At 38.4% G+C, this 14,170-nt stretch overlaps 1 protein-coding gene across 2 annotated transcripts in view; it reads right to left on the bottom strand.

Moving 5' to 3' along the window:
* Positions 1-14,170, bottom strand: part of LOC150108773 (fibroblast growth factor receptor 1-like) — a 560,046-nt gene that overhangs the window by 52,941 nt on the left and 492,935 nt on the right. The window lies entirely within an intron of this gene.

The following is a 14,170-nucleotide window of genomic DNA, read 5'->3' as shown; positions in this document are numbered from 1 at the left end:
AAAACAAATCTAGATTACAGTAAAACCATAGCCATCCCTACATTAAAGGGATATCAGAAAAAAATCAACAGAATCCTACAACATTATAACCTCAATGCCACCTTTAAACCACCCACTAAACTTAAAACCATATTCAACTCCTCTAAGGATCCTCTCCTCCCATTATCACATCCTGGAGTCTATTGCATCCGCTGCACCTGTACCTTACTGTACATTGGTGAAACAGGACTGACAATCCCCCATACACAAGAAAGAATGCATTAGACACATTAAATATAAACATTATGGTGAAGCAGGCCTCTCAGACCATGCGCTCAACACCATACACCAAATCAACTGGGAAAGCACCTGCTCTTTACACCACAAAAACCTGGTATGAAAGGAAATTTAAGAAAGCCTGTGAAATCCTGATAAATCACCCATATATCAATAACAAAGATGGCATGAAAATTCAAAGGATCTGGATGGCACACATTCAGCCTACCTAATATATAAGATCCAGCATAAGTCAGGACTCTAACCAATCTTCAGCTAGTATTAGAAACCATTCCATACCACATACCAACTGGCTGGAATGTACAACTATAATCATGATGTTAATATATGTATATAGATAGATACTTGTTGTTGCACCCAATGTATTTCTACAACCAACAGATAACACTAACAATAGGACTCTAGCGTTGATGTATAATTTTTTTTTTTCCACCAGAGGTCAGGCCAACAATTGTTGTAGCGGTTGATCAGTATCTTTAACAAACCAGTTTGATTGTAGTGTAGCGTGTTTTCTGTGTATAGTTGTATGCTCCAGAAGATGACCTTGACATAAAGGTTGAAACGTCGAATGTAGAATTTAGTTATATTAAACTAAAGTTTTTATTCAAACACTGTAGTTGTCTCCATAATTTTCAAAAATGCATTCGGATCACAGTGTAAGCTTAAAAGAAAGGATGGTCAGTAGTCTTTGGAAGGTGGAATATGGGGCAGATTGAGAGAACGTATATTGCAAAGCCTCGTGAATAGGAGGTGAAGGGGTATGATTGAAACACATAAGTTAGTCAGGGATTATCAGGTCAATATGGAAGAGATTTTTCACAGAATGGGAGAGGGATTAGAACAACACGTCATTCCTGGAAACTGTACAAGGAGGATGTGAGCAGGAGCAGGTGTTTTATGTGAAGAGTGGTTGGTGAGTGGAACATATTGCTTGAGTGCATTGTGACTAGATAGTGGATCAGTTTAAGGCATAATTGTATGAGCTTTGTATATGTTAGTGTGTACGTACCTCCCATGATGAATTTCTGACACCATGGATGTCAGATGTTAATAATAATAAAGATTTTGATGGTCCACCATAGCTGTCATTGTCATACTGCATCAGTGTAACTGCTCTGTAACAGTGTTAATGCACACACACACACACACACACACACACACACACACACACACACACACACACACACACACACACACACACACACACACACACACACACACACAAAGTAATAATATATAAAATGAAATAAATAACTTAAAATTAATTCACTTCTCTATTCCTGGAATCTTATCAATGAGGAAGGGAAATCTTTCCCTTCCTCTCCTATGAAAAAAATCTCTTGGCTGTCTGATAAACTTCATCTTTTTCTTTCATTTAGCCTCTTCATATACACGTCTCTGCAACTTGCATTCTCTTGATTTGTGCAGAGTGAACATTTCACTCTCCTGTTATTAAATCTTTATTGCTCTGAACTTATTCCAAGATATCCTAATCTCTTTAAAACTGTTCCTATATGTAAAGCAATTGTTTGCCAAGAAGGGGAACTTCTCAGTGATGGCACTGAACCTTTTCATTCTTCCTCTTTTTCTATGCTTTTCTTCCCATATTCTTTGTTCTGCTTCTAAATCTTTTTAATTCTGCTACCTTGCAGACCACCTAAAATCTCTCATCCTTCTCTGTTTCCTTCCTACATTATCCTTCTAGTATAATAGCTTTCCATTTTAGAATTCCAAAGTGCAAAACTTTACTCAGTTGGGATCTCTAATTTTTCTGCTTATTATATCAACATTATTCTTGATACTAATGTAGTAACCATTGAGTCTTTATGTAAGAGAATGTATCCAACCTAACCACAATTCTATTTTGCCCTGCAGAAAAAGCTAAATGCATCAACTGTGAGGAGTGGGTGGGGGGCACATCCAGCTTAATCTCAAGCATGCTTAAGGTGGAAAGATGAAAAAGATGTAGAAAGCTATTTCTGAAATCCTACATGGACAGGATGGCAGTTAAGAAAATATCAAAAGCAACACACCCCATGTCTATCCGACTAGCTGATAATTTCAACATACTTGTGAACACTGCTCTTTGGAGAAACATTAATCATATAACTTATGTTCTCACTTCTGAAACCATCTCACTAATCAAAAATCCACTTGTGAAAATAACTGTGGCAAGAGCATAACATACAGAAAAACCACCAGATACCTCCACAAAGAAAGAAAACACTTCTGTATCTACTAAATCTCAAGTTTCTTCTTCTTCTTTGGTCAATCTCCCCATGGTTGAGGATTTGTGACCCGATGTATTCGTCTTCTCCATTTGTCTGTCTTTTGTTATTCTAAGTGCATCCTCCCACCTTCATCCATAAGAGCAGGAATATGATTTAGCCATCACCCATGGGACCCACATCTTCTAACTCCTGGCATCTTGCCCTGCATGAAAAGTTTTTCAATGTTCTCTCCTTTTCTTCTTGAGATGTGTACAAAATATGGTTGGAAAAACCTGGGTTTGATTCCCGTCAGTGACATAAGGAACCTTTATCTGATCTCTTTCGACTAAAGGTGAGTTAGCTGGTCTCATACGGTGGTAGGGTTTTTTTTTCCCCAGAATAGGCAGACAGGCCCCATGAACACACATGGATTACAGTCATGAATACGTCCCAGCCATATGCTGGTGCCAAGCCCATATAACATGGGGGGGGGGAAGCAATGGTGAACTACCCCATAAAAATCTCACCAGGAATACTTTCTGGGCAATGTCTACAAAGTCACCTACGGTTGGAAATGACTGAAAGGGAAAAATCAATCAAGTACACTACTGTATATGCAACTCCCTTTCCAAGGTATTTGTCACCTTGTTGAATTGGATTTAAGCAGTACTGATGCGAACACAGACTGATAAGAAAATAACTATTAACTTAAAAGCTAATATTTCGCTGGTATTATATCCAGCATCTTCAGCGCACACAAACAAAGTTTGTTACAAATGCGAGACAACCACAATTTGGTGTAATAGTGGGGCTAGTATAAGTAATTGCAGCATGCAACACAAGACTAAAGTCCTAATACAGCGGCATCTACGTTATAAAAAAAAAGTAGTCCAAATAGTAGTCCTCGAAACTTTTGAAAAATAGTAGTCCAAAGTTTGAAAAAAATAAAATTAAAATAAATAAATATTAATTTGGTCTTAGGATGACTGTCTCCCAAATCTTTGGTAGATTTATACAGCCATACTTGATAAGGTTTGGAGTTTTAAGGCTTCTATTGATTCCAGGAACAACCTCTCTGACTTATAGAAGCTAAATTTTGTTATCAATCTGTGTTCGCATAAATACCGTTTAAATCCAATTCAACATGTGTGACGAACACATAAGCCTATCCATGTATTTGTCACCTTGTTATAATACATTAGTAAGTTAGTAAAACATGATCTCCCTTTAACAAACCCATGCTGATAACCACAGAGAATAAGGCTGTTATCAATCCATTTTTGTATCCTACTTTTCACCAATCTCTCTGGTATCTGTATATCTGGAGTTGTGTTGAAGGTACTAGAGAGATTGGTGAAAAGTAGGATACAAAAATGGATTGATAACAGCAGTATTCTCTGTGGTTATCAGCATGGAATTCAAAAATTCCCTTTAGTTAACCTTGATCCTCAAATACCTTCTGCTCATTCACAATTAAGCCATCCTCTGCTACGTACTCTGCACTTAAGTTCATTATGATTCCACCCTGATCAGCATGAAACACCCTTATAAATATCACTGAATACCTCACCAATGTATTCTGAAGCAGTTACCATTCTACCCTTTTCATTCATTAACATCATCTTACCATGATCTTTCCACTTGACACATATCTAAAAAAAAAAGGGGTTTTTCTTCTAATTTTCCAATTTCTGCTTATATTGCACTTTTGTTTTCCATACCGAGTCACCCTCCTGGCTTATTCTTTATACTCTTCATGTAACTGATTCATTACCATTATTCATCTAATACTGTCTATTTAATGTATAATTTTCCAGATTTATGCTTACGGTTCCCCATTCATCCATTTCATGCCTACCGTATTCAGTCTTTTGAAATACATTCACACAGTGATGCTGTTATGCATTTCCTTGTCAGTTGAGGTAAGAAAATAAAGACTGCCTCAAGCAGATTTTTTTTTTTTCTTACCTCTTGAATTATCTTTCCATGCCATAGCTCCAGACATATCCTTTCCTCACAGAAGTCTGCATATGGCTAGTGACAGCCCAGGTTATCACTCTTACCAACTGAAGGAAAGTGTGAAACTCCACTCACAATTACATCCTAGGATGAAATGATCAGAGCTAAAACTCTCAATCCTCACCCTTTTTACATACTGTCTGAGATAGTTGTCTCTCAAGAATTTCATTTTCCTTAATCTCAAATGCTATCTTCATTCCAATCTATACTCTCATAATTAAAATTGACCATTATAATCTCTTTTCCTTTGTTCACAAGTTGTTTATACATTTCTTCATCACCATCCACCACATTCCCTCGCCTAGAGCAACATCCAATTAAATATCTCTTCCAGTCAACCTCCATCTCACTGCCTCATAACCATTGTCACTATTTCTCTCTTTTTATGTCTAACCTTAAGGTAGACATAATTCCCTTGCTATCATCAGCAGCACTCCACCTCATTTCTATCCTTGCAAAAAACACTGTTTCCTTCCATTTCTATTCCCCATTAGGGTATCATCTTCATTCAACCATGTTTCAGTTATTCCAATGATTTTGAGGTGAACAAACTAAATCAGTGAAACCATTTCATCTCACTTATTTCTGATACTCCTGGCATTTATAAATAAACAGCAGTTTACTTTTAGGTCTAACCAGTTTCAACTATCCCACTCACATCCCAATCTATTCCATTTCTATACTGATCATCCCCATACATACATCTGCTACTACTGCCAACATCCACGCTCCCTATGCCATGTCTTCCTGTCCATCCAGGCTCTCCCTGTTCCTCTTGCATTTCCATTCTCTTTATCTCTCACACTGTTTCTATTGCCAAGCACTTCTGTCTCTTAAATACAACTCTCCTGATCTTTCACTTACTTCTGATCTCTTGATTGCATAAACACTACATTTCCATCTAGCAATAATTTCTCCAGTTCATTCACTCCAAAGCAATTCAAATGCAATCCATTATTATTATTAAGAGAGACCTCCAGGGAGTCAGGGACTCATCGAGGGAGGCCATATACTACACACCAGCTATCATAATTATTCTTGAATTCATTCACACTGCTTGAACTCACAACATCCAAAGGCAATTCATTCCAATCACACAACACCCTCTGAGAGAAAAATCTAGCCCTCACACCCTTCTTGGCGACCTTCATTCTCAGCTTCCAAGGATGCTCTCTCGTCCTTTCCCCACCCTCCATAAATTGAAATCCTGTATGACCCTTTCAGAAATTTGTAAGTCACAATCATATCACCCCTCTTTCTCCTGTTTGCTAGTGTCTGCAGTTACAAATTCACAGTCTGTCTTCATGCTCAGTATCCCACAATCCTAATATCATTTTTAATACTATCCCTTTATACTCTCTCCAATATATTAGAATCACAACAGAAACCAGGAGACCAGACCCGTGCACAATAGTCCAAGTGAGGTCTTATCAAGGCATTGTAAAGAGGCAAAATAACATCCTTATCTTTATATGTGAACGTTTGTTTCAGCATTGCAATTATCTTCTGAGTTGTAGTTGCAACCTTTGCCACATGGTCCCTAAACTTCAACTTCCTATCAGTTAGCTAGCCTCATCAGTTTCATCTAGCCTAATCCCACCAATATAATATGGCATTGGATATCTAATCATACCAAAGTGAATGACTTTACATTTACTCACAGTGAACTGAGACTCATTTTCCCATATCCACAATTCCAGCCTATTCAAATCATTCTGCAAATCAACAACATTCCTGATTACCCTACCTATCTTAACATCATCAGCAAATGCATGTCATTGTCAACCTGATATCATTAATGTTCAGATTGAATAACAGTGGCCCAAGCACTGAACCTTGTGGTACACCACTTGTTACCTTAAACCGTGCACAGTCAGATTCCCTCATATACCACTTTTTGATATCTGTCAGTCAGCCATCCTCTTATCCATACTAATTTGTCTAACCCAGACCCATTTACTCCAATTTATGCAACAGTCTACCATGCTGTATTCTGTCAAAAGCATTAGCAAAATCCAAAAGTATCATGGTGTATCCATTCCCCTTGTCTAGCTCAATGGTAACATTGTTATAGAATGTGAGCAAGTTGCTAAAACATGACCTTCCCTTAGTAAACCCATGTTATTCATTTCAAAGTAGATTTTCACTGTCAAATTAACTGAACAACCTCTTCTACATCTGTAACCGTCACACCATCAGGATTTAAAAGAGTTTATTCTTTCATATTCATTCTTTCTTTCTTTCACTTGCAGCATATCAATAGAATTCTTGTGGGTTGTATTTAGCACGCAGAGTCAGTTTCTTTTCCTACTCAGCCTTTGCTTTCTGTTCGACAGTTGTGACCATTCTAGACTGCTGCTTATGACGTTCATATCGGACATCATCCTTATGCAAGCAGTATTCCTTCCACATCGTCCTTTTCTGACGAATCTCTTCCTTAATAAGATTAAACATCCATTTGATTCCCAGTCTATTTATTCCTCTTACTCTCGGGATACATTCTGATATTGCATCATTTAAGTATTGTTTAAATCTTCCCATGCATTGTCAATATTCGTTCCATCCAGCAACCGATCCCATTCCACTGAACTCAGTATACTCATCAGTTGGTCATAATTTCTGCTTTGTAGTTCATCATGTAACCTTTTCTGAATGGATCATTCATAAACTTAGTCACTTCCCAAGTGAGTACCACATGATCACTGTCACCAACTGGAGGCAGAATAGTTAAGTCTTTAACTGAAGTGCTCTGACACTATAATCAAATCTAACACTCTTTGCCCTCGAGTTCCTTCTGTCACATGCTGCTTGAGAAAGTTGTCCCGCAACAGCTCAATAAATGCATTTTCATTCTTCTCATGAGATTCTACTGCTACCCAATCAATATTTGGATAATTAAAGTCTCCCATTATTTTTACTCTTTTCGTGCTCATCTTTTCTATTTGGTGATGCATTTTTTCATCACTAGCAACCGATCCACCAGGTCTGTAATAACAACCCACTATGTAATTGATCTTGTTAGATTCCATCTCACACCAGATGGCTTCAAACTCAGTGCCACATAAAATATTGTTAGTAGTAGTACTGCAATCATAGGTCTCGACTTTAACTGGATTCAAATCATCCGATATCATTAGCAGCACACCCCATCCTCTCTATCCTTCCTAAAAATACCGTACCCTTGACACCAGTTAGTAGATCTGATTCTGATAGCCGGGTCTCACTAATACCTACAATCTGAGGTTGCAACATATTGACTAAGGCAACAAACTCTATACCTTTGTTTCTGATACTCTTGGCATTCGTGTACAGACATAATAATCTACCTGTTTGTTCTTTTGTACTATCTTGTCTGCAGTCTGCCTGACACAGTTGGACAACTCCTATTTCTATTCTTCTCTAATGCCTTACACTTGTAGACATCTTTGAACACACTTGATGGGTCCGAACTGGACGAATACAAACCCACAATCGTTCTCTCCTCGTCAACATTTCCACGACAGAGCCCATTCGCATCATGAACACAGTTATATAACATTGTTGCTCTTACACTCACATTCACACCATTCCTCTCATTATAATTTAGTTTCCCTGACTCTGTGTTAGGTCTCATACCAGTTATGTTCAGTTAAATCATTTGTCCTCATAATTACCACTAATTATTTTGCTTGTTTCCTCATGTCCAAAGCATGAATGATCATGCTCATTCTCCCTCCTAGATAGCTCTCATTAACCACTCCTCTAATAATCGAATCACCATACTGCTATTCTTGACTCACTCATCACCTCTTTTATCTTTTGTCAGTTATTAGTTTTTCTATATTCCTGATACCAAATGCATTCAGGTGTAGGCCGTCCCTCTTTTACAAATCCAGTCTTCCCTCAAACTCACATCCATTCCTTCTACACAGCCCACGCATCAAATCGTTTCCCATCCTGTCTGTATAATTTCATTCTTCCCTCAAATACACGTCAGATATCCACAAACTGCACTCCCTTCTCCTCACACAGCTCTGCCAGCATACCATTCATCATTTCTGGCTCTTTGTCTCAACTCATTATTGTCATACCTTGGCAACATGCTGACAACTTTTCCCACTATACTGTTATCTTTCACATTTCACAATAACTTCCTGATATTTGCCTTTATATTCTTCTTTTTTTATGGATAGGTTGAGACCTATCCATTTAGCAATTCAGTTGAATGGATAGGTCTCAACCTATCCATTTAACTGAACATTATGTTCAGTTAAATCATTTGTCCTCATAATTACCACTAATTATTTTGCTTGTTTCCTCATGTCCAAAGCATGAATGATCTTGCTCATTATCCCCCCTAGATAGCTCTCATTAACCACTCCTCTAATAATCGAATCACCATACTGCTATTCTTGACTCACTCATCACTTTATCTTTTTTTTTCCCCCCATTCTATTCTTTTATATACTTTCATTTTTTTCCACTAGATGTCTAATATCATTCTGCATATTCTTCATTTCAATTTTCATTTAGAATAACTCTTTCATCAAATCATGCGTTCTAACAATTTCACTTTGTCACTCCTGTAGTCTTGCTACCTCTTGTTTTGCTGTACCTTACTTCCATTTCCTCATTTATGCTTCCTTTCACCCCCCTCAGTCTCATCTCACTTGCTTTTGTTCCGTTTCTTTCATTTATGCTATCTTTCGTTCCTCAGTCTGTTTCACATTCGTTAACTCAGTCTAACAAAATATCATACATCCTACAAATCCATACTTTCTCTTCTCTCCCATTCATTCTGTCCACAAACTTATCTCTCACATTTTGCCATGCGTACATATTACACTCACAACATCGAACCATTACTGGAAATTTCATGTTGATAATGGTACTTGATTTCTGCAATGCTCACCTAGTTGCACACATTGAGGTCCATGTAGTTGACTTGTGAGTACCAACATTGTGTTCTGTTGAAAGAAGGCAAGATTCATATATTTCAATTAATAAACTTAGCAACAATTCCCCAAGGCCAAAAATCACACAAACACACTAAGTTATCAAAAATAAACATTAGTATACTAAAATGCAAGCAATATCGTCAATTATTACATAAAATAGCACTTATCTTTTCCAGATCTCTTTACTAACACTACACATGTTACGGCAATCTAGTGGCCAAAAAAGAATACATTTTTAATATATTATAATACATAATATAGTAAGGTGTCTCCATCTAGAGAGGTATGGGAGTGCTAGAAGAGGAGAAAATGGAAACAGAAGGAGAAAGGCAATGAGAGAAAGGTATAGGAATGCTAAAAGAAAGAATAGGAGAAGTAAAGGAGAGGGGATGAGAGAAATGTATGGGAATGAAAGAAGAGGAGAGAATGGAAACAATAGGAGAAAGGGAATGGTAAGAGGTATAATGTATGGGGACTCAATGATCTGTGGTGTTCAAGATAGGATGCATGAGGAGTGTTTGCCAGGATGAATGATAGAAAGAGTGGCTATGGCAATTAAGAGAGGTGAAAGGGTGGATGAGATGATTGTGAAGGTAGGAACAAATGACTTGAGTGGTAATGTAAGTCGGGCAGCAAGGGATATGAGATTTTTACTTGAGGCTGTACGGAAAAAGACAGAGAGAGAGAGAGAGGAAAGATAGCGTGTGTGTTGCCTAGGTATGATAATGATGAGCTGAGCAGAAGAGCGGTAATATTGAATGACATAATAGCTAGAACGTGTGACAAGAGAGGACTGGAATATGTGGATGCTTGGAGTGCATTTGAGGACAGAGAGGAATTGTATGCGAGAGACCGCTTACATTTGAATGAGGAAGGACGTAGGAATCTGGAGAGATTGCTGTTTTGAATGAGTCAGTGTGTCCCAGGGAGGATGGTGGCAGGGGTGGCCTCTTGTGGGAATGGGTACTTCAGAGAAGGGGGACGACATCAGGTAACACTGAGCCCAGTGGAGTCTAGAGGGGATAATGCTGGATATAAAAACAACAGCATTTATATGCTTTATACTAATACCAGGAGTATCCAGAATAAGGGAGAGGAATTGGTGGCGCAGATAGCATCAGCCTTGCCAAAAATTATTAGGATCACTGAGACGTGGTTGACAGAAGAGGATATAATAACAGGAATAACAGTCGCTGGATACAGCACTTTTTGACAGAATAAGAAGGGAAAGCATAGTGGTGGAGTACTGCTTATGATAAGTGACGACCTATGTCCTCTAAGAGTGGAGGTTTTGGAAGGCAGTGACTCTAATGATTTTGAAAGCATGTATGAGGTAGAGGTGGGCAAGACGGGATATTTAGTGGGGTGTTGCTACAGATCCAGGAGCACGGAGGATGGGGACCAGGAGATGTTTAGACAGCTAAGTTTGGCAAGTGCAAGAAGAATGATTGTTATGGGAGATTTTAACTGCAGTAGTATAAATTGGGGAGGGGAAGATGGAAGTAGCAATAAGGGAATGGAATTTCTAGAATTCATGAGGGACAAATGTCTTAGGCAACATGTAACAGAGGGAACAAGAGGCTCAAGAGTTTTGGATTTGGTTATAGCATCAGAAGAGTTGATAATAACTGAGATGACCTCTCTCCCACCAGTTGGAGAGAGTGACCATATGGTTTTGACTTGGAAAATGAAGAGACATGCAGGAGTATCAAAGAGACAGGCATGTATGTGGAATTATAAGGCAGGCGATTATAATAGCCTAAGATGTCAACTTGGGGAAGTTTCATGGAGGGCCGGGATATCATTAGTGCGTGGGAAATTGTGAGAGAATATTTGTTAGCAGCAATGGTAAGCAGGAATTGCATGTGAAAAATTGGTTATGGAAGAGATATAAGGAGACGGGTGAAGAGAAGATGCATGAAGAATATAAGACACAGGCCAGAAGAGTGACTAATATGAGAGGAGATTCGGCCTAAGATCCAAAGAAAATCCTAGGGAATTTTTTAGCTATGTGGCCAGTAGGAGGAGAAATGACTGTGGAAAAATGATATTGCAGGATAAACATGAAAATAGAGTGACTGATGCAGAGGACATAGTGGAATTGCTCAATGAACACTTTAATGGAGTATTTCATCCTGGAGGAGTCAGTTTTAATACTAGAGGGATAGGGCAAGTTCGAGGTTTAGAGGTACAGGAGGAGAGTGTGTTTCAAATACTGAGTACTATGGATGTTGGTAAAGCTATGGGACTGGATGGTATTTCACCACGAGTTTTGAGAGAATGTGCAAGGGAGCTGACAGTGCCTTTGACCTGGCATTTCAATGAAAGTCTGGCTGCAGGAAAGGTGCCCATGGAATGGAATGGAAGGTAAGATAGCACCATTGCATAAGGGTGGTAGCAGACTGGAAGTGTCTAATTATAGGCCAGTTTGCATGTCATCAGTAGTTATGATCTTGAAGAAAGTAGTGAGGGGCCATATACAGCATTGGGCAGATGATGGTGGTGTTATCTGTAACGGTGAACATGGATTTGTGAAGGGGTGCTCTTGTTTTAGCAATATGCTAGCCTTTTATAATAAAGTTAAAAGAGCATTAGATGAGGGAAAGGCATATACTGCCATTTTCTTAGACTTAGCGAAAGCATTTGACAGGGTGCCACATGATAAGCTGATATTCAAGTTGTAGCACATGGGTCTGGATGTCAGATTGGTCAACTGGATTCAGGATTATCTGTTCGATAGGTATCAGAGAGTTACAAGTGGGGTCCTACAGGGGTCAGTACTGGAACCTATATTGTTTAACCTTTATATCAATGACATTGTCAGTAAATTGCAAGGGAATATTCAGTTATTTGCAGATGATGTGAAGTTGGGAAGGATTATTAGTAATAGTACAGATGTGGTAGTCCTGCAAGAGGATTTGAATAAGCTAGGTAGATCGGCAAATGAATGGGGGTGTCAGTTTAATGCAGCAAAATGTAAGGTCTTGAGGTTTGGGAAACATCAATGGGAAAAAGCTGCGTACTCTATGGGAGGAGTTGTACTGGAGGAAGTAGGGGAGACAAGAGATCTGGGGTTGATGATTGATAGAAACCTGAAATTTAGGGCACATATTGCAAAGATGGTGAAAGTAACACAGAGGATGGCTGCAATAATGAGAAGGGCACTGACCTGCAGAAATAAAAGGGTTATCATTCCGTTGTATAAGTCTCTGATCATACCACACTTAGACTATTGTTCTCAGATTTGGTCCCCAGGATTTGAAGGGGATAAATTAACTGTGGAAAGGGTACAAAGGTAGATAACAAAGATGGTTTCAGGACTGTACCATGTTAGTTATGAGGATCGGCTGAGGGAATGTGGACTGCAGAATTTGGTGGATAGAAGGAGAGGTGATATGATTGAGACTTTTAAGTTACAGGGTTGACACTGGGGAGTTCTTTCACTTGGTTGAACAGCAGGAAGGAGTCATGACAAGAGGCCATTCCTGGAAGTTATGAAAGGAAACCATTTACAAGAGGATGAGGAATGGTTTCTTTTCATTGAGGGTGGTTGAACCATGGAATGCACTGTCTGATGGAATGGTGAGAACGGTCAATGAGTTTAAGGAGTGGTATGATAGACTGTGTTTCTTAGGGGGGGGGGGGGCCTCCCCCCTCAATGAGTCTTAATATACTGTTTCTTAGGAAGGACCTCCCCTCAATGAGTCTTAATAGACTGTTTCTTAGGAAGGACCTCTCACGATGAGTCTTTTGATTCCATGGAGGCCTGAATAATAATCTTCATAACTGTTTATTCAATAGAGAAAAGAATAAGAAGTAAGCTTTTCTCTTTCCCTTACATACTGGAAAACAAGCATATTATAAATAGCATTTGATATTAGCCAACTGCTGCAGCTCTCAAACGTAGCTGCACTGCAGCTCTGCTGAATCATGGTAAAAGAATAAAATATACCATTTCCTTGCTGCATATACAGGACATTTAGAATTCAGCTAAATCTGAAGACAAGTTGTATGCATGCACTTATAGTTGCATGTATTCAGCAGCAGGTGTATCTGAAAAAAAATCTGCCCCCTTTGAACTGCTAACTTAAGTGGTTGAAAAGAACCGAAAATATTCTTCACGTTGAGATTTAACACACACATTATACTAGATAATAAAGTTATATTCTTGTTTTCATCCTTTACCCAAGCAAACAAGATTTTACATATGGAGTATCTCCATATACAAGTAGTATATGGAGTAAGCAGGCTACTTGTATATAAATTGCCTTAGTATTCAATAAGGCCCATCACGCTTAATTTCAGAATGTATATTAATGGTGCATAAAATGAGATTTAACAGGTCTGCTCAACTGATATGCATGTGTTGTTTGTTTTGAATGTGCAATAGACCTGTCTGCTGAAAGTCATAGCAGAAAGTTTAGTCAGTTCTTTCTATAGTAAACTTATAGACCAAAGGAATAGCTTGTTATAGGCAAATTTCCTTTAAAAACAGCATTGCTGCTATTCATCACTGACCAAGCCTTTTTTTTTTTTTTGTCAATTTACTATAATGAGTGAATTTTTTGTAGTTAGTTGAATCTATGCCATTGTTTTTTTTTTTTTTTTGTCAGACAGCTTGATGGCTTGTAACAGTTAAGATCTGTACCCTCTGTGAGGAACATTATATTTGATACAAATGCTTCTAGTAGAGGTGTATCCAAAAATATAAACAATATCTGTGTATTA

Source organism: Typopeltis vanoorti, chromosome 2 (assembly GCF_054136105.1).
Source record: "Typopeltis vanoorti isolate ZY-2024b chromosome 2, IOZ_Tvanoo_1.0, whole genome shotgun sequence".
NCBI lineage: Eukaryota > Metazoa > Arthropoda > Arachnida > Uropygi > Thelyphonidae > Typopeltis > Typopeltis vanoorti.
Note: the sequence above shows the minus strand (reverse complement) of the source record. Positions and strands in the feature narration are given on the sequence as shown.